The sequence below is a fragment of the Balaenoptera borealis genome (genome assembly GCF_965194805.1).
Source record: "Balaenoptera borealis genome assembly, chromosome: 11".
Lineage (NCBI taxonomy): Eukaryota > Metazoa > Chordata > Mammalia > Artiodactyla > Balaenopteridae > Balaenoptera > Balaenoptera borealis.
The window spans coordinates 91375728-91396637 of record NC_138868.1 but is presented as its reverse complement, the minus strand read 5'-3'; the positions used below and the strand labels follow the sequence as shown (position 1 = coordinate 91396637).

Here is a 20910-nt window from a genome sequence, read left to right as displayed (position 1 = left end):
TCCATAAATGGTAAAAAGCTGCCTGGGCAGACTCCTCCACTCTTGATGAGAAATGATCAGGATGGATATGAGCTGGAGTTGATTTCTGAAGATATGCAAGCTGACAAATAACTTCTCAGCAATCCCAGTGGTTAAGTATCATCAGACAACCAGCCCTTTCTGTTCTGGCACATAAAAGACTGCTCCTTGAATAGAGGACAAGGGATTCAAATACAATTACTAGCACTGACTAAAGTCAAAGCTTCCTTTGCCCACTCACATGATTGTCTCCAAAGCGTTAAAGATTATTTCCACCTCTGTTTCTCAGTTACCTCTTCTGATCAGTAGATTAGAACAATCTACTTCCTGATAAAGACAAATCCTGCAGGTTTGAATTATGGATCCAGAGATTTCTAAGTCTATTTGATGTGATAATCACATGCCTTCAGGTCAGTAAAACCAGGCAAGATCAAATCAGAGTTTTAGGTTCTGAATCTAGAATTTGTTGGGAAAATCTGATTGGTTCCACATTATGATAACAAGGCAAACCATTGTAAGTTAAATGAAACCCTTTTTCTTAACATTGTAAAGTTATGTTATTCCACTCTTGGAATCTTGAATATGCTTCTTTTTTTTCAACTATTTTGGGATATAGTTGACAGTTAAATTTTAAGATATTTAAAGTATACAATGTGATGATTCGATATAGGTATACATTGCGAAAGGATTACTCCCATTGAGTTAATTAACACATCAATTATCTCACATATTTTCCTGTTTTGAAGGGGGGTGGGGTGGTAAGAGCATTTAAATTCTAGTCTCTTAGCAAATTTCAATTATACAACACAGAGTTATCAACTATAATCACCATGTAATACATTAGATCCTCAGACTTTATTCTTCTTATAACTTAAACTTTGTACTCTTTTACCAACCTCTCCCTACCAACCCCCGGGCCCTGACAACAAGCTTTCTACTCTCTCTTTCTATTTTTTGACTTTTTATATACAAAAGTTTCAAGTGTACGGCGTTATAATTGGACACCTGTATACACTACAGTGTGATCACCAAGTCCAGTTGCCACCCATCCCTGCACAGTTGAGCCCTTTCTCCCGTTTGGTCCACCCCCAACAATTCCCTTCTTCTCTGGTAACCACTAATCTGATTTCTGTATCTATGAGTTTGTTTTTGTTTTCTTTTGTTTGTCCATTTGTTTTGTTTTGTTTTTTAGATTCCTTATATAGTGAAATCCTACAGTATTTGTCTTTCTCCATCTGACTTATTTCACTTAGAATAATACCCTCAAGGTCCAACCATGGTTCACAAATGACAAGATTTCATCTTTTTTATGGCTGAGTAATATTTCATTGTGTATGTATACTGCATGTTCTTTATCCATTCATCTATTGATGGGCACTTAGGTTGCTTCCATATTTTGGCTATTGTAAATAATGTTGCAATGAACATAGCAGTGCATATATCTTTTCAAATTAGTGTTTTCATGTTCTTCAGATAAATTACTCAGAAGTGAAATACCTGGATCATGTGGTAGTTCTATTCTTAATTTTTTGATGAATCTCCATATCATTTTACATAGAGGCTGTATGAATTTACAGTTCCACCAGCAGTGTATGAGGGTTCTCTTTTCTCCACATCCTCTCCAACATTTGTTATTTCTTGTCTTTATGATAATAGCCATTCTGACATATGTGTGGTGATATCTCATGGTTTTGATTTACATTTCTCTAATAATTAGTGATGCTAATTAATGAACATTTTTTCATGTGCCTATTGGCCATCTCTATGTCTTTTTTGGAAAAATGTCTATTCAGATCCTCCACCTATTTTTTAATCATGTTGCTTGCTTTTCTGTTGCTGAGTTGTATGAGTGCTTTCATATATTTTGGAGTTCTTTATATATTAACCCTTTATCAGACATATCATTTGGAAACACTGTCTTCCAATCAGTAGGTTGACTTTTTGTTTTGATGATGGTTTCCTTCACTGTGCAGAAGCTTTTTAGTTGGATGTAATCCCATTTGTTTATTTTTGCTTTTGTTTCCCTTGCCTTTGGAGTCAGACCCACAAAAATGCCACCAAGATCAAAGTCAGTGAAATTACTGCCTATGTTTTCCTCTAGGAATTTTATGGTTCCAGGTCTTACATTCAAATCTTTAATCTGTTTTGAGTTAATTTTTGTATATGGTGCAAGATAGTGGTCTAGTTTCATTCTTTTTCATGTGGTTGTTCAGTTTTCCCAATGCCATTTATTAAAGAGACTATTCATTCTGCATTGCATGTTTTTTTGCTCCTTTGTTGTAAATTAATTGTCCATAAATGTGTGGTTTTATTTCAAGACACTCAGTTCTGTTCCATTTATCTATGTGTCTGTTTTTGTGCCAATACCATACTGTTTTGTTGACTGTAGCTTTGTAGTATAGTTTGAAATCAGGGCCTGTGATATCTCCAGCTTTGTTCTTCTTTGTCAAGATTTATTGGGCTATTCAGGGTCTTTTGTACCTCCATACAAATTTTAGAATTATTTGTTCTAGTTCTGTGAAATATGCCATTGGAATTTTGATATTGATTGCATTGAATCTGTAAATTGCTTTGGGCAGTAGGGAAATTTTAGTTCTTCTAATCCACGAACATGCAATATCTTTCCACTTATTTGTGTCTTCTTCAATTTTTTCATCAGTGTGTTATAGTTTTCAGGGTACAGGTCTTTCACCTTCTTGTTTAAATTTATTCCTAGGTATTTTATTCTTTTTGATGCTATTGTAAATGGGATGGTTTTCTCAATTTATCTTTCTTATAGTTCATTATTTTATATAGAAATGCCACAAATTTCTGTATGTTGATGTTGTATCCTGCAACTTTAATGAATTCATTTATTAGTTCTAACAAATTTTTGGTGGAGTCTTTAGGGTTTTCTATATGTAGTGTCATGTCATCTGCAAATAGTGACAGTTTAGGTTCTTCCTTTCCAATCTGAAGGTCTTTTATTTCTTTTTTCTTGTCCGATTACTGTGGCTAGGACTTCCAAAACTGTGTTAAATAAAAGCTGTGAGAGTAGGCATCCTTACCTTTTCCCTGATCTTAAAGGTAAAGCTTTCAGCTTTTCACTGTTTAGTATAATGTTAGCTGTGGGTTTGTCATATATCCTTCATTATGTTGAGGTAAGCTCCCTCTATACTCACTATGTTGAGAGGTTTTTTCTTTTTTTAATTGTAAATGGATGTTGAATTTTTTCAATTGTTTTCTCTGTATCTATTGAGGTGATCATGTGATTTTTATCCTTCTTTTTTTAATGTGATGTACCATGTTGATTGATTTATAGATGTTGAAGCAAACTTGCATGCCTGAAATAAATCCCAGTTGATCATGGTTCATGGTCCTTTTAATGTATTCTTGGATTCAGTTTACTGACATTTTTTTTTAAATATTTTGGATCTATGTTCATCAGTAGTATTGGCCTGTAAGTTTCTTTTTTTGTGGTGTCCTTTTCTGGTTTTGGTATCAGGGTAATGCCGGCTTCATAAAATGTGTTTGGAAGGTTTCCCTCCTCTTCTATTTTTTTGGAAGAGTTTGAGAATAATATCTTTTAGGTATTAAATCTTGAATGTTTTGTAGAATTCACCAGTGAAGCCATCTGGTCCTGGGCTTTGTTTGTTGGGAGATTTTCGATTACTGTTTCAATCTCCTTACTAGTCTATTCAGTCTTACAGTCTATCCAGATTTTCTATTTCTTCATGATTCAGTCTTGCAATATTGTATGTGTCTAAGAATTTATCCATTTCTTCTAGGTTGCCCAATTTTTTGGTGTATTATTATTTGTAGTAGTCTCTTATGATCCTTTGTATTTCTCTGGTATCAGTTGTAACTTCTCTCTAATTTTATTTATTTGCATTGTCTCTCTCTTTTTTTGGTTAGTTTTTCATATTTTGTTTATTTTCAAAAAAACTCAGCTCTTAGTTTAATTGATTTTTTTCCCTTTTAATCTCTATTTTATTTATTTCCACTCTGATCTTTATTATTTCCTTCCTTCTATTAATTTTGGGCTTTGTTTGTGCTAATTTTTCTAGTTCCTTTAGGTGTAAAGTTAGATTGTCTATTTGGGACTTTCTCGTTTTGTGAGGTAGGCCTAAATTGCTCTGAACTTCCCTCTTAGAACCACTTTTTTCTACATTCTATAGATTTCGGTATGTAGTATTTCTATTTTCACTTGTCTCTAGGTTTTTAAAAATTTCATCTTTGATTTCTTTGATGCTCTACTTGTTGTTCAGTAGTACAGTGTTTAATCTCCATACTTTTGTGGGTTTGTTTGTTTGTATCTTGTGATTGATTTCTAGTTTCATATCATTGTGGCTGGAGAAGACGCTTGATATGGTTTTAATCTTCTTGAATTTACTGAGACTTGTTTTGTGACCTAACATGTGATCTATCCTGGAGAATGTTGCACTTAAAACAATGAGGAAAATGTGTATTCTGCTGCTTTTGACAGAATATTCTGTTTATATATATTAAGTCTATCTGATCTATGCCATTTAAGACCACTGTTTCTTTACTTGTTTTCTGTCTGGATGATCTAGACATTGATATAAATGTAAAGTCCCCTGCTATTATTACATTGCTTTCAATTTTTCCCTTTAGGTCCATTAATATTTGCTTTATGTATCTTGGTGTGCCCCTGTTGGATGCATATACATTATAAATGTTTTATCTTCTTACTGGATTAATCATTTTATCATTAGGTAATTACCTTCTTTGTCTTTTATTACAGTCTTTGTTTTAGAGTCCATCTTACCTGTCAGTAAGGCTACTCCAGCTTTCTTTTCATTTCCATCTGCATGAATATATTTTTCCATACTTCATTTTCAGTTTGTGTGTGTCCTTTCTTCTGAAGTGAGTCTTTTGTAGGCAGCATATAAATGAATCTTGATTTTTTATTCAGTCAGCCGCTCTAAGTCTTTTAATTGGCAAATTTAGTCCATTTATATTTAAAGTAATTATTGATAGGTATGTATTTGTTTTCATTTTGTTAATTGTTTTCTGGCTGTTTTTGTAGTTCTTCTGTTTATTTCTTTTTCTCTTCCTTTGTGTTTTGGTGGTTTTCTTTAGTGTTATGTTTAGATTCCTTTCTCATTTTCTTTTGTGTATTTACTATAAATGTTTTCCTGTGGTTACCATGGGGTTTGCATACAATATTCTACGTAAATAGTAGCCTGTTTTAAGTTGGTAGCAACTTAAATCGGAACACATTCCAAAGCTTTATTTTTTTACTCCCATTCCCCACGTTTTATACTTTTGATGACACATTTTACATCTTTTTATTTTACACATCCCTTAACTGTTATTTTAATTTTAGTTAATTTTAATACTTTTGTCTTTTAATCTTCATGCTTGTTTTGTAAGTGACCCACTACCTTTACTGTGTATTTATCTATTCCCGTGAGGTTTTTACTTTCATATGTTTTATTATTAACTAGTGTCATTTCTTTTCAGCTTAAAGCAGTCCCTTTTCTATTTCTTGCAGGGCTGGTTTAGTGGCGATGAACTCCTTTAGTTTTTGCTTATCTGGAAAACTCTTGATTTCTCTTTCTATTTTGAACAAGAGAATTCTTGGTTGGAGATTTTTTTCCTTTTAACACTTTGAATATGTCATGCCACTCCCTTCTGGCCTGTTAAGTCTCTGCTGAAAAATCTGCTCATAGCCTTACGGGGTTTCCCTTGTATATAAAAAGTTTTTTCTCTTGCTGCTTTTATGATTCACTCTCTATCCTTAACTTTTACAATTTTAATTATAATACGTCTTGGTGTGCTTCTTTTTGCATTCATCTTATTTGGAAGTCTCTGGGCTTCCTGGACCTGGATATCTGTTTCCTTCTCCAGATTGGGAAAGTTTTCTGCCACTATTTCTTCAAATAATTTTTCTGGTTCTTTCTCTCTCTTCTTCTAAGACTCCTATAATGTAAATATTATTCCACTTGATGTTGTACTAAAGGTCCCTAAGGTATCTTCACTTTTTAAATTCTTTTTTCATTTTGCTGCTGTCTGGGAAAGTCCCATTGTTTTATCTTCCATCTGCCTGTTTCATTATTCTATCTCATCCAGTTCATTGTTGAATGCTTCTGCTATATTTTTCAGTTCACTTATAACTTGTTTGGTTTTCTATTTTCTATTTCTTTGTCAAAGTTCTCAATGTGTTCATCCATTCTTCTTCTGAGTTCAGTGAGCATCTTTATCACCACTCCATACTTTGAACTCTTTGTCAGATCAGCTGCTTATCCCCACTTTGTTCACTTTTTTTCTGTGGTTTTGTCTTGTTCTTTAGATAGGAACATATTCTTCTCTCTCCTCATTTTGCCTAGTTCTCTGTGTTTGTTTGTATGTATCAAGTTAGCTATCTCTCTGCGTCTTCAAGGAATGACCTTACTTAGGAAATGTCTTATGGAGCTCAGAAATCCAATCCTGCATGGCCACAAGAGCCAAGCACTCAAGGAAAGCCCCCTATGTGGGCTCTGTGTGCTCTCCTCTTGTGGTGGGACTATGTCTGCTACTAACGGATGCTGGTGGATGGGGCTGGCCTCTGGCTTGGCTTCAAGGCCTGCCTATGACTTCTGGCACTCTAGTGGGTAGGACTATTGTTTAGTTGGCTGTGAGGCCTGGCCAAGGCTCAGGGGTGGACAGGACTCTCCATGGGGTGCACCCACTGATGTTATCAGGTTAGAAGGAAAATTCCAAAGTGACACCCACCAACCCTGGCATTAGCAAGGTAACCTTAGATTGCAAAAATTGCTCCTACCAGTGTCTAAGTCCCAGGGAGTGTCCCACCTGGTTCCTGCCCCTCCAGAAGACACTTCAAGATTAGTAAGTGTGTTCCCTTCACCTTTGGTCCACGCACTTCTCAGTCTGGTGTGTTTGTGCTGATTTTCAGGTCAAGTGAGTCTGTGAGTGAGCCCTTTAATAGTGGGATTTTTTTGTTCCCGCCTCCTCAAGGAAAAATTCTATACCTTTGTGATCCCTCCTGATTGTGGATTTCTCTGTCTGGGGTGTATTTTTTTCCAGATCATATCTCTGCCTCTCCTATATATCTTGATGCTGTTCCTTTAGCCTTGTTGTGGAAGCTCTGTTCTTCTTGTTTTCAGGTCCCCTTTCAAGGGAATTATTTCATATGTAGTTGTAGATTTATTGTGTCCATAGGATGAGGGGAGTTCAGGATCTTCCTATACCACCATCTTGAATCTTCTACCAGTATGCTTCTTTATATGTATTTATTAAGCACATAAAGCTAAATAAAATAAATCTACAACACAAATATTCCTTTCAAGAGATTTTTCTGTATATGATTAATTGGCTAAGACATCTTTAAATGTAATTTCAATGATGTTTGGACTAAAGATTTTTTTTTTCTTAATTAATATCCCTGAGGCAAACATGAGCATTCTTCATATGTCCAAGAACCTCTTAACTGTGCTCAAAATTGTGTCATCTTAAATTTTGTAAAAAAACCCCACTATATATCATACCCTGAATCTATTCCGTACTTACATAACTGTTCTCAAACAAGAAGCCACACTGAACTGGGCATGTATTTTGTATAAGAGAGCATTGATTTGGATGTGCAGTTAGTCCCTAGGATACAAACACAAAGACTGACCAATTAGGTTAGGAAAATGAATTTGAGCTTCAATACTGTCCTAATCAATGTCAACAACAACCAAAACTATATATGAAATATATACATATATGTGTGTATATATGTAAATCTGTGCATATGGTATGAAACCCAAATGGTAACCAAACTGTCAGTACAACAACTCATTTTTAATAATGAGTCTTAGAAACTTTGAAGAAACCCACATTCTCAAACTCAAGCAGTGTTTTGCTTAAAAGGTGTTTGAAAACTATGCAGAGGAAAAAATGATAAAATTAGGAACACTAATTTGATGATTTGTTCATTCATTTCATGCCTATTATGTACCAAGAACTACACGCTGGGAATATAAGATAAAATGTTCTGTCCCTATTCTTGAGGAGCTCCAAGAATAAACAAACACACATACCACACAGAATAATAGGTCCTAATACACAGGTTTGGATGAGCTATTCACTCGGAATGCAGAGGAGGAAAAAAAGGAGTAAACCACAGTGGGTTAGAAAGACATCTCAAACTTATAAAGAGTCATCAAAGTATAGAAATAAGGGAATTATATCCTAATCAGAGGACAGGCCTGAAAACCTGAGAATGTAGTGCATTGGCCAGAATGGTGGAGGGAGCCTTGGAAATGTTTAAGACCAGCACCCTCATGACAGTGCTCAGGCATGAAGAGGTTAACTGATTCATTCAGTTATATGGGTTAGGAATTTGGAACATGTAGATGAGGTTAATCAAGAAATACAAGCAAATGCATTTAACTGCATTAACAAGAGCCTTCACATCCTTAAGGATATTTTGTAAATACAAGCAAATGCATTTAACTGAGTTTACAAAACACTTCACATCATTAAGGATATTAGGTCAATCTACTACAGAGGAATCAAATGCAAAAGAGGAGTAAGATATTATCCAACTAAAGAGATCTTGAGTCCAAAAGTACCAAAATCGAGGGCTGAGGTTTGGCTCTGTGTCATCATCTGTGTCTGTGATGAGTTCAGGGTCTCATGGACCTCACAGAGGAAACTAAGTTAGCTAAGTTGTTAAATTAATAACAGTACACATCTAGCCAAGAAAGTATATGTAGATCATTAGATTTTGTCCCAAATTATATAATATCTAAAACATATTAATCAAAATTAGCAATTAGGTTAGTTAATAAAATGGCTTTTTAAAAAATATTATGTAGTCACATAATTGTGTTCATTCATCACGTGTTAGGTTGTTGGGGTTTTTTTTTTAACATTTTTATTGGAGTATAATTGCTTTACAATGTTGTGTTAGTTTCTGCTGTATAACAAAGTGAATCAACTATATGCATACATATATCCCCATATCCCCTCCCTCTTGCACCTCCTTCCTACTGTCTCTACCCCACCCCACTAGGCAGTCACAAAGTACCGAGCTGATCTCCCTGTGCTATGCAGCTGCTTCTCACTAGCTATCTATTTTACATTTGGTCGTGTATATATGTCCATGCTACTCAATCATTTTGTCCCAGCTTACCCTTCCCCCTCCCCGTGTCTTCAACTCCACTTTCTACATCTGTGTCTTTATTCATGCCCTTTTTCTAGGTTCATCAGAACCATTTTTTTTTTCAGATTCCATATATATGTGTTAGCATATGGTATTTATTTTTCTCTTTCTAACTTACTTCACTCTGTATGACAGACTCTAGGTCCATCCACCTCACTACAAATAACTCAATTTTGTTTCTTTTTATGGCTGAGTAATATTCCATTGTATATATGTGCCACATCTTCTTTATCCATTCATCTGTCAATGGACACTTAGGTTGCTTCCATGTCCTGGCGATTGTAAATAGTGCTGCAATGAACATTGTAGTACATGACTCTTTTTGAATTATGGTTTTCTCAGGGTATATGCCCGGTAGTGGTATTGCTTGGTCTTATGGTAGTTCTATTTTTAGTTTTTAAGGAACCTTCATACTGTTCTCCATAGTGGCTGTATCACTGTACATTCCCACCAACAGTGCAAGAGGGTGCCTATTTCTACACACCCTCTCCAGCATTTGTTGTTTGTAGATTTTCTGATGATGCCCATTCTAACTGGTGTGAGGTGATACCTCATTGTAGTTTTGATTTGCATTTCTCTAATGATTAGTGACGTTGAGCATCCTTTCATGTGTTTTCTGGCAATATGTATATCTTCTTTGGAGAAATGTCTATTTAGGTCTTCCACCCATTTTTGGATTGGGTTGTTTGATATTTTGATATTGAGCTGCATGAGCTGCTTGTATATTTTGGAGATTACTACTGTGTCATTTGTTTCACTTGCAACTATTTTCTTCCATTCTGAGGGTTGTCTTTTCCTCTTGTTTATGGTTTCCTTTGCTGTGCAAAAGCATTTAAGTTTCATTAGGTCCCATTTGTTTACTTTTGTTTTTATATCCGTTTCTCTAGGAGGTGGGTCAAAAAGGATCTTGCTATGATTTATGTCATAGAGTGTTCTGCCTATGTTTTCCTCTAAGAGTTTTAGAGTGTCTGGCCTTACATTCAGGTCTTTAATCCATTTTGAGTTTATTTTTCTGTACAGTGTTACAAAGTGTTGTAATTTCATTCCTTTACATGTACCTGTCCAGTTTGCCCAGCATCACTGATTGAAGAGTCAGTCTTTTCTCCATTGTATATTCTTGCCTCCTTTATCAAAGATAAGGTGACCATATGTGTGTGGGTTTATCACTGGGCTTTCTTTCATGTTCCACTGATCTATATTTCTGTTTTTGTGCCAGTACCATACTTTCTTGATAACTGTAGCTTTATAGTATAGTCTGAAGTCAGGGAGTCTGATTCTTCCAGCTCCGTTTTTCTTTCTCAAGATAGTTTTGGCTATTCAGGATCTTTTGTGTTTCCATACAAATTGTGAAATTTTTTGTTCCAGTTCTGTGAAAAATGCCATTGGTAGTTTGATAGGGATTGCATTGAATGTGTAGATTGCTTTGGGTAGTATAGTCATTTTCACAATGTTGATTCTTCTAATCCAAAAATATGGTATACTGTCCATCTGTTTGTATCATCCTTAATTTCGTTCATCAGTGTCTTATAGTTTTCTGCATACAGGGCTTTTACCTCCTTAGGTACATTTATTCCTAGGTATTTTATTCTTTTTGCTGCAATGGTAAATCAGAGTGTTTCCTTAATTTCTCTTTCAGATTTTTCATCATTAGTATATAGGAATACAAGAGATTTCTGTGCATTAATGTTATATCCTGCTACTTTACCAAATTAATTGATAAGCTCTAGTAGTTTTCTGGTAGAATTTTTAGGATACTCTATGTACAGTATCATGTCATCTGCAAACAATGACAGTTTACTTCTTCTTTTCTGATTTGGATTCCTTTTCTTTCTTTTTCTTCTCTGACTGCTGTGGCTAAAACTTCCAAAACTATGTTGAATAATAGTGGTGAGAGTGGGCAACCTTGTCTTGTTCCTTATTTAGAGGAAATGTTTTCAGTTTTTCACCATTGAGAATGATGCTGGCTGTGGGTTTGTTGTATATGGCCTTTATTATGTTGAGGTAGGTTCCCTCTATGCCTACTGTCTAGAGAGTTTTTATCATAAATGGGTGTTGAATTTTGTCAAAAGCTTATTCTGCATCTATGGAGATGATCATATGGTTTTTAACCTTCAATTTGTTAGAATGGTGTATAACATTGATTGATTTGCATATATTGAAGAATCCTTGAATTCCTGGGATAAACCCCACTTGATCATGGTGTATGAGCCTTTTAATGTGCTGTTGGCTTCTGTTTGCTAGTATTTTGTTGAGGATTTTTGCATCTATGTTCATCAGTGATATTGGCCTGTAGTTTTCTTTGTTTGTGACATCTTTGTCTGGTTTTGCTATAAGGGTGATAGTGGCCTTGTAGAATGAGTTTGGGAGTATTCTTCCCTCTGCTATATTTTGGAAGAGTTTGAGAAGGATAGGTGTTAGCTCTTCTTCAAATGTTTGATAGAATTCACCTGTGAAGCCATCTGGTCCTGGGCTTTGGTTTTGGAAAATTTTTAATCACAGTTTCAATATCAGTGCTTGTGATTGATCTGTTCATATTTTCTATTTCTTCCTGGTTCAGTCTTGGAAGGTTGTGCTTTTTTAAGAATTTGTCCATTTTCCAGGTTGTCCATTATATTGGCATATAGGTACTTGTAGTAATCTCTCATGATCATTTGTATTTCTACAGTGTCAGTTGTTACTTCTCCTTTTTCATTTCTAATTCTGTTGATTTGTGTCTTCTCCCATTTTTTCTTGATGAGTCTGGCTAATGGTTTATCACTTTTGTTTATCTTCTCAGAGAACCAGCTTTTAGTTTTATTGATCTTCGCTATTTTTCCTTCATTCCTTTTTCATTCGTTTCTGATCTGATCTTTATGATTTCTTTCCTTCTGCTAATTTTGGAGTTTTTTGTTCTTTTTTCTCTAATTGCTTTAGGTGTAAGATTAGGTTGTTTATTTGAGATGTTTCTTATTTCTTAAAGTAGGATTGTATTGCTGTAAACTTCCCTCTTAGAACTGCTTTTGCTGCATCCTATAGGTTTTGGGTCATCGGTTTTCATTGTCATTTGTTTCTAGGTAGTTTTTGATTTCTTCTTTGATTTCTTCAGTGATCTCTTGGTTATTAAGTAGTGTATTGTTCAGCCTCCATGTGTTTGTATGTTTTACAGATTTTTCCCTCTAATTGATATCTAGTCTCATAGCATTGTAGTCAGAAAAGACACTTGATATGATTTCAGTTTTCTTAAATTTACCAAGGCTTGATTTGTGACCCAAGATATGATCTATCTTGGAGAATGTTCCATGAACTCTTGAGAAGAAAGTGTATTCTGTTGTTTTGGGATGGAATGTCCTATAAATATCAATTAGTCCATCTTTTTTAAGGTATCACTTAAAGCTTGTATTTCCTTATTTATTTTGATTTTGGATGATCTGTCCATTGGTGAAAGTGGGGTGTTAAAGTCCCCTACTATGATTGTGTTACTGTTGATTTCCCCTTTTATGGCTGTTAGTATTTGCCTTATGTATTGAGGTGCTACTATGTTGGGTGTATAAATATTTACAATAGTTCTATCTTCTTCTTGGATTGATCCCTTGATCATTATGTGGTGTTCTTCTTTGTCTCTTGTAATCGTCTTTGTTTTAAATTCTATTTTGTGCAATATGAGAATTGCTACTCCACCTTTCTTTTGATTTCCATTTGCATGGAATATGTTTTTCCATCCCCTCACTTTCAGTCTGTGTGTGTCCCTAGGTCTGAAGTGGGTCTCTTGTAGACAGCGTATATACAAGTCTTGTTTTTGTATCCATTCAGCCAGTCTATGTCTTTTGGTTGGAGCATTTAATCCATTTACATTTAAGGTAATTATCGATAGGTGTGTTTCTATTACCATTTTCATAATTGTTTTAGGTTTGTTATTGTAGGTTTTTTTCCTTCTCTTGTGTTTCCTGCCTAGAGAAGTTCTTTCAGCATTTGTTGTAAAGCTGATTTGGCGGTGCTGAATTCTCTTAACTTTTGCTTGTCTGTAAAGTTTTTAGTTTCTCTGTCGAATCTGAATGAGATCCTTGCTGGGTAGAGTAATCTTGGTTGTAGTTTTTTTGCCGTTCGTCACTTTAAATATGTCCTGCCACTCCCTTCTGGCTTGCAGAGTTTCTGCTGAAAGTTCAGCTGTTAACCTTATGGGGATTCCCTTGTATGTTATTTCTTGCTTTTCCCTTGTTGCTTTTAACATTTTTTCTTTGTATTTAATTTTTGATAGTTTGTTTAATATGTGTCTTGGCATGTTTTTCCTTAGATTTATCCTGTATGGGACTCTCTACACTTCCTGGACTTGATTGACTATTTTTTTTACCATGTTATGGAAGTTTTCAACTATAATTTTTTCAAATATTTTCTCAGTCCCTTTCTCTTTCTCTTCTTCTGGGACTCCTATAAGTCGAAGATAGTGTGTTTAAAGTTGTCCCAGAGGTCTCTGAGATTGTCCTCAATTCTTTTCATTCCTTTTTGTTTATTCTGCTCTGTGATAGTTATTTCCAATATTTTATCTTCCAGGTCACTTATCCGTTCTTCTGCCTCAGTTATTCTGGTATTGATTCCTTCTAGAGAATTTTTAATTTCATTTACTGTGTTGTTCATCATTTTTTGTTTGCTCTTTAGTTCTTCTAGGTCCTTGTTAAACTTTTCTTGTATTTTTTTCATTCTATTTCCAAGATTTTAGATCATCTTTACTATCATTACTCTGAATTCTTTTTCAGGTAGACTGCCTATTTCCTGTTCATTATTTTGGTCTGGTGGGTTTTAACCTTGCTCCTTCATCTGCTGCATATTTCTCTGTCTTCTCATTTTGTTTAATTTACTGTGTTTGTGGTCTCCTTTTTGCAGGCTGCTGGTTTGTAGTTCCTGTTGTTTTTGGTGTCTTCCCCAGTGGGTGAGGTTGTTTCAGTGGCTTGTGTAGGTTTCCTGATGGAGGGGTCTGGTGCCTGTGTTCTGGTGATTGGGAGTGGATCTTGTCTTTCTGGTGGGCAGGGACACATCTTGTGGTGTGTTTTGTGGTGTCTGTGAACTTAGTATGGTTTTAGACAGCCTTTCTGCTATTGGGTGTGGTCATGTTCCTGTCTTGCTAGCTGTTTGGCATGGGGCATCCAGCCCTGAAGCTTGCTGGCCGTTGGGTGGAGCTGGCTCTTAGTGTTGAGACAGAGATCTCTGGGAGATCTCTTGCTGATTGATATGTGGGGCCATGTGGTCTCTGGTGGTCCAATGTCCTGGACTCAGCTCTCCCACCTTGGAGGCTCTGGCCTGACCCCTTGCTGGACCACCAAGACCCTATCAGCCACACAGCTCAGAAGAAAAGGAAGAAAAATTAGGAGGAAAAATTTTAAAAATTAAATAAATTAATAAAAATAATAAAATTTTAAAAAATAATAAAAATTTTAAAATAAAAAAAAGAAGAAAGCAACCAAACCAATAAACAAATCCACCAATGATAACAAACACTAAAAACTAGACTGAGTTAAACATAAAAATCAGAAACAAATCAGTCACAGACAGCAAACCCCAAGTCTACAGTTGCTCCCAAAGTCCACTGGCCCAATATTGGGAATACTCATTGTCTCTTCAGCTATTCCACAGATGCAGGGTTCATCAAGTTGATTGTGGGGATTTTGTCTGCTGCTCCTGAGGCTGCATGGAGAAGTTTCCCTTTCTCTTCTTTGTTCTCTGGCAGTGGCAGGACATATTTAAAGTGAACAGCTCCTGGGGTTCAGCTTTTGTTTTGGCCCCACCTCTGCATGTAGGTCCCCCTCAGGCATCTGTTCCCTACCCAGAAAGGAGGGGGTTAAAGCAGCAGCTGATTAGGGCTCTCTTGCTCTCTCATGCCGGAGAGAGGGAGGGCTACGGTGGTCTAAATTGGAATGCAGGGTGAGCATGTGGTGGCAGAGGCCAGAGTGGCATTGTGACAGCCTGAGGCATGCCATGTGTTCTCCCAGGGAAGTTGTCCCTGGATCTCAGGACCCTGGCAGTGGTGGGCTGCACAGCCTCCCGGGAGTGGGAGTTGTAGTGCTTGCACACAGGATTCTTGGTGGCAGAGGCAGCAGCATTAGCATTTCATGCCTGTCTCTGGGGTCTGAGCTGATAGCCGCAGCTCACACCTATCTCTGGAGTTTACTTAGGTGGTGCTCTGCCTTCCATGGGCACAGAGGGAAGGAATCGCCTCTCCTCACACACCCCAAAACAATGGTCTCTTGTCTCTTTGGCAGGTCTTGACATTTTCCCTGACTCCCTCCCAGCTAGCTGTGGTGCACTAGCCCCCTTCAGGCTGTGTTCATGCAGCCAACCCCAGTCCTCTCCCTGGGGTCTGACCTCCAAAGCCCGAGCCTCAGCTTGTCTCTTCACCCAGTGGGTGAAAAGACAAGCATCTCAATCTGGTGAGTGCTGGTCAGCACCAATCCTCTGTGCAGGAATCTCTCCGCTTTCCCCTCTGCACCTCTGTTGCTGCGCTCTCCTCTGTGGCTCCGAAGCTTCCCCCTGCCTCTGCCAGTGAAGGGGTTTCCTAGTGTGTGGAAACCTTTCCTCTTTCACAGCTCCTTCCCAGAGATGCAGGTCCTGTCCCTATTCTTTTGTCTCTGTTTTTTTCTTTTTTCTTTTGCCCTACCCAGGTATGTGGATATTTTCTTGCCCTTTGGGAAGTCTGAGGTCTTCTGCCAGCGTTCAGTAGGTGTTCTGTAGGAGTTGTTCCACACGTAGATGTATTTTTGATGTATCTGTGGAGAGGAAAGCGATCTCCACATCTTACTCCTCTGTCATCTTGAAGCCCCCCCCCCCACGCCATTAGGTTGTTTTTAAGAGAGTTTGTCTTGTTTTAAAAAAAAGTATAATCAATTAAATAATGTCTATTCCCTCTCCTTCAACCACCTTCAGGGAAAGTTTGGATTATTGACTCATGTAGCTAAATGCCCAACACAATCATTTCCTTGGTGATAACTCTTTGAAATGCAGAGCTAATATCTAAGGTGAGATAAAGCAGCCTGTCAAAGTCTAGGTCAAGGGTGTAGGAACTTCCTCATGCAAATCAAGGCTTGTGGCTTCTCTTGAAGAGATAAGAGCTCTGACAAGGCCACATCCACATTTCCAAATGGTAACAACCAGCAAGAGCTGAGGACCAGCTGTCCTTTCTAGATAACATGAGTATACTCTGCAGTTCACCTCAGTTCTCACAAGCCAAAATTAATATTACTGGCCTGGCCTTGTAGACTTTTAAGTTTATGATCCCTGGTGTAGTCTTATAGACTCATATCCATAGTTCCAGTAAGCATCACAGATACCTAATATTCTTATTATTTAGAGAAAGATTTTTTTTTTATTATTTTGGAATAGACTCCATTGCCTTTTTAAAATATTTTAGTTCTTTGAATTTTAGCCAGAAATTGGAATGCTGACCATCTTCATTTGTATTAGCAAGCTACCTTGTCCCATCAATTTTACTTTGAGTGTACTTCAAAAAGTAAATTAGACACTATCTAGATTCTAAAGTCTAATTACTAATAACATATCCACAAATTTCTGCTCTATCTCCTAGCATAATCAAGAAGGAAAATTCACTGTGGTTTACTGAAGAGGTTGAACAATAACTCCCTATAAAATAACAGTAAACACCTGATGTGCCTGCTTTCTCATCAAAGCAATATATCCCATAATATTCAGTAATTAATTGTATGACCTATACATTATTGGGAAAATTAATGGAGTACATATTTCAAATAAAATCCATTTAGTAAATGAAAAATGTTTTAGTTCTGCACCATTATCCTCAAATAGAGATAAGCCAAAATATATGAATTGATAGAGTCAAGAAGAGGAATAAGAATCACATAACTAAAAGTATGGAGCCTGTTAGAGTCATTGCCAAAACATTAGTGACCCCCTCTCATGTCAGCTGAGGCTCTTAATACCCTTAGGGTTCAGTAAAATTGAGATAATTGGACAAAAGAAATCCCTAATGTAAGCAAAAGCTTTCAGGATTAAGAACTTCAGATTCTCCATCATTTCCTTTCTTACTTTCATTTCAGAAAATAAAACAAAACAAAGATCTTTGCCTTGTAAGTGTTTTAGCTTAAAGGTTAAGAAATTTTTTTGGTTTTCCTCCTTCGGAGCTGTGCTCACCTCTTTGGGGTGTGCTGTGAGGCATCAATAGCACAAATGTATAATCAAGTGATTCTTATTTAGAAATCCTTAAGGCAAACCAAGAAAAATATGCCAAAATATAAGAGGATTTGGAATATTTGAATATGCTCATATGGAAGCACTGCAGAATGGAAATGTTCCTCTTTTGAGATAATTCCTGTAGCATCTTGATGCCTGGCCTAGACACACCTCCTACATAAGTTTTTCTTAACCAAGAGGAACTTGGAAGTTTACTCAAGCATTTTAATGACCCCAAGTTAGATAGCAAGACACTGGGGGCTTTTTCTGAGACAAAAGAAAACTGCTGTAGGGTGACAACCAAAACCCTACGGAATTATCAAGTGTGAGATGAAGGCAACACCAAATGAAGTTCTCACTGTTTTCTGAGGTGTTGACCTTTTATCTTCTCCACTTCAGAAGTTCACTTTGTGACTAACAATGCCAATGAGTTATAGGGGTCGTTTAAACTCTGAAGAGAAATAAAGAATTACACTTTGCTAAAAAATCCCCAGGCCCAGAGCTGAGATAACACTTCAGCAAAGAACATCTCTCACTAAGGACATCCTCACTTTTATTGCAGGTGTCAGAGTGATCTTCCAACAAGGACAATTGCATGCTCCAAGGCATCTCCAAGGGTCTCCACCTCCATCAGCCCAAGTGACTTGTTTCTCCCTCTGTTCCTTCAGCTGGGATATGAAGGAGCAGATCAGAAAATTATCATTTCACTCTAAAAGAGTGAGTTGAAATAAGAATGTTCTAAAAGGTAAAGAAGACACTAACTTAAACACACCCCCAGAACCAAAAGTATGGGAGGATTTTTTTTGGTAGGTGAATGGTTTCGGTAGCAGTCAGTCTGGGAATAACCAATAATGTATGTATCTCTCAGTAGTCACGGACCTAAACACTCCATAATTATTCACTTACTAAAGAGTAAGTGTAGTCATTGGAAAGATTCCAAGCTTTAAAGTCTGAAAGACCTAAGTTTAAACCCTGACTTTGCTGCACAAGGCTTTATGCTTTGAGTTACTTTACTTCTCTACCTCTTGGACTTCTCATCTCTACATTTCTGTTAATAATATTTGCTTTCAGGACTCTTAATAAGGGTCGAATGAAATAATATACCTAAAAGTCAGGCACATATTAGTTGCCTAACTGATAACTATTATCTTGATTATTTTTATTATTAATTAATAAATGAGTGATCTCTTCAGAGTTTCCTTGTTCTTTTTTGTTGCCCCAATAGCATTGTCCTTATAATTAAAGTACTCCCTTTGGGTTACCTTTTCCATCAAAGTCAAGCTTTGTCAAATCCTACGACATGGGCAGGAACAAAAGCTAGGAAGTATAAGGCAATCTAAAAAGGACACATTGCCAGTTGGGTGAGGCAAGTACCTGGAACATGGGCTTAACTGTATGTGTAATAAGATGACATTTTGTCTAAAAGAAATGTCATTCGTCTGAGATGCAAAATGAGGTGGATTTGAATCAAGTAAAGTGAAGGGTTTCTTGCACTCTCAGGGTCAGAACTTGGGGTAAAGGGAGAGCCTGATCCGAGCAGCACAGGTGGCTGCTGAAAACCTCTTAGGAACTCACCCCTTTGACATGCCTGGGGGTAGTGTGCATGGATGTTTATATGTGCTTGTACATGAACTAATGAGCCAGCTACCCCAGAAGCAATAATGCTGGGATCCCAGGCCCACACTGGCATGGAATGATAGCAGTTCAGGATAATACTTGGAGGGCAAGACTTCCTCATCCAGGTCTTCACCCAGAGCTGGCAGCCACAGCTCCCAGGCACTGAAGCATATTTGTTCAGTGTACAACAGGATCAGCCGAGGCTCCTGAGTTTCCAGATATCAGTGGTCACGTGACACTTAGCACCAGGTAACTGTGGCTTTCCTGCCAGCAGGCTAGGGCAATACCAGCATTCAGGCTGCCACCAGGTGGCAATAACAACAACCCTGAACTTCCCAATGGACTAAGTAGATTTCTGGTTTTCTTCTTTGATGAGAGTCTTTGGATTGAGTAAGAACCTGAGAATTTTGTTATCATGGGATGAAGTACCCCAGAGGTGAAAGAAACATCTTTTCATCATAGGAGTGATGGGGACTCTGTCATTACTTTGAATATGAAAAGAAAATGTGGCCATATAGGTGATGATGGGCTCACAGTGTTGGAGGACAGTACCTGGGTAGCATGGTGATGGAAAACAGACTGTACTTTCTTCAGTCATCAATGAAGTGTGGTAAACAGTAACAGCAGGTGAGGACAAGGGGAACCCTAAAAACGATCATATAAGTGACTCTGGCAGGTAGACCAGCCCCAGGGAGCAATGGTAGGAGGTGGTACCCCTCATTTCACAAGACTGAGGCTCAAGAAGAGACTGCTATGTTGGGTGGAGTAGAAGGGCAATGACGGCAATGGAAAAACAAGACCAAGTCATCAAGGACCAGGGCAGGGTAAGCTATTAAGACAAGGACCTCAGACACAGTCTGAATCAGGATGACACTTAGATCAAGGCCAGGTCCTGGTCCCAGAAATGGGAAATAAGAGGCATTCATTCATTTATTCACCCAACAAACACATACTGAGTCCTACAATATGTCAGGTGATATTCAAGGCACTAGGTATATAGCAGCATATAAAAATCCCTGCTCCCAATGAATTTACATTTTATAAATAAAATAAATATGAAAATATATAACAGAGGGTGATTAATGCAATGGAGAATAATAAAGCAAAGAAGAGAGACAAGACATAATGGGTGTGGGAGAAGGTTTTAAGTGGGATGGCCAAGGAGGGATGGCCCCTCTCGGAAGGGGGTATGTAAGCAAAGACCTAAAGAGATGAGGAAGTGAGTCGTAGGAGTATTAGGGCAAAGAGGGCTCCAGACAGAGGGAATAGAGTCAGAAAAGACACAGAGGCGAGAGCAGTGAGCATATCTGAGTAACTGCAAGAAGGCCACGGGGTGGGGATGAAGAGTAGGAGACAAGACCCAAGAGCTGAGGGATCAAACTGTGTGGGGCCTTGTGGACCAGATTAAGACTTGGGCTTTCACACTGAGTGGGTTGGGGGCCACTGGAAGGCTTTGGGCAGAGGGGTTGAGACTATTGGGCACACGGGCAGAAGTGGGAGACAGCTTAGAAGTGGCTGGGATCGGCGTGTTCGCCAGCAAGGTGGTGTTCTCAGTAGCTGGATTCTGGATGTATTTCGAAGGAGGAGCTGACACAATTTCCTGCCAGATTGGCTATGGGGTAAGAGAGAAATAGAAGAGACACAAGCATGATCCCCAAGGACTTTGCCCTAGCCACTAACTGGATCTTGAGTGGCTCAGGCTAGACCAGGCATCAATGTCACAAGGCTCAGTTCCATGAGTCCAGTAGATCCTCCCAAACCACCAAGACAACAGGTGCCTGATGTGGGTGGCTGACTCTGGTCACAAGGTGTGAAGGTGAAAAACAGAAACAAAGTCAAATCATCGCAAAACCTCTCTTTCAGATCCTGTAAGGTCAATGGAGCTCTGTCCCCAGGGTCACACCTCCTACTTGGGGTGGCACCAATGTCCTCTGAGTCTAGCAGCACAA

General features: G+C 37.7%; 1 protein-coding gene and 1 long non-coding RNA gene across 2 annotated transcripts in view; one reads left to right on the top strand and one right to left on the bottom strand.

Annotated features, from left to right (window-relative positions):
- Nucleotides 1-8540, top strand: part of LOC309606502 — a 232592-nt gene extending 224052 nt beyond the window's left edge. The window contains exon 2 of the long non-coding RNA XR_014231896.1: nt 5993-8540. This is a non-coding gene — a long non-coding RNA (uncharacterized lncRNA). The remainder of the gene's footprint in view (nt 1-5992) is intronic.
- RDX (radixin) overlaps nt 1-20910 on the bottom strand; it is a 652052-nt gene that overhangs the window by 211067 nt on the left and 420075 nt on the right. The gene's annotated exons all lie outside the window — the stretch shown is intronic.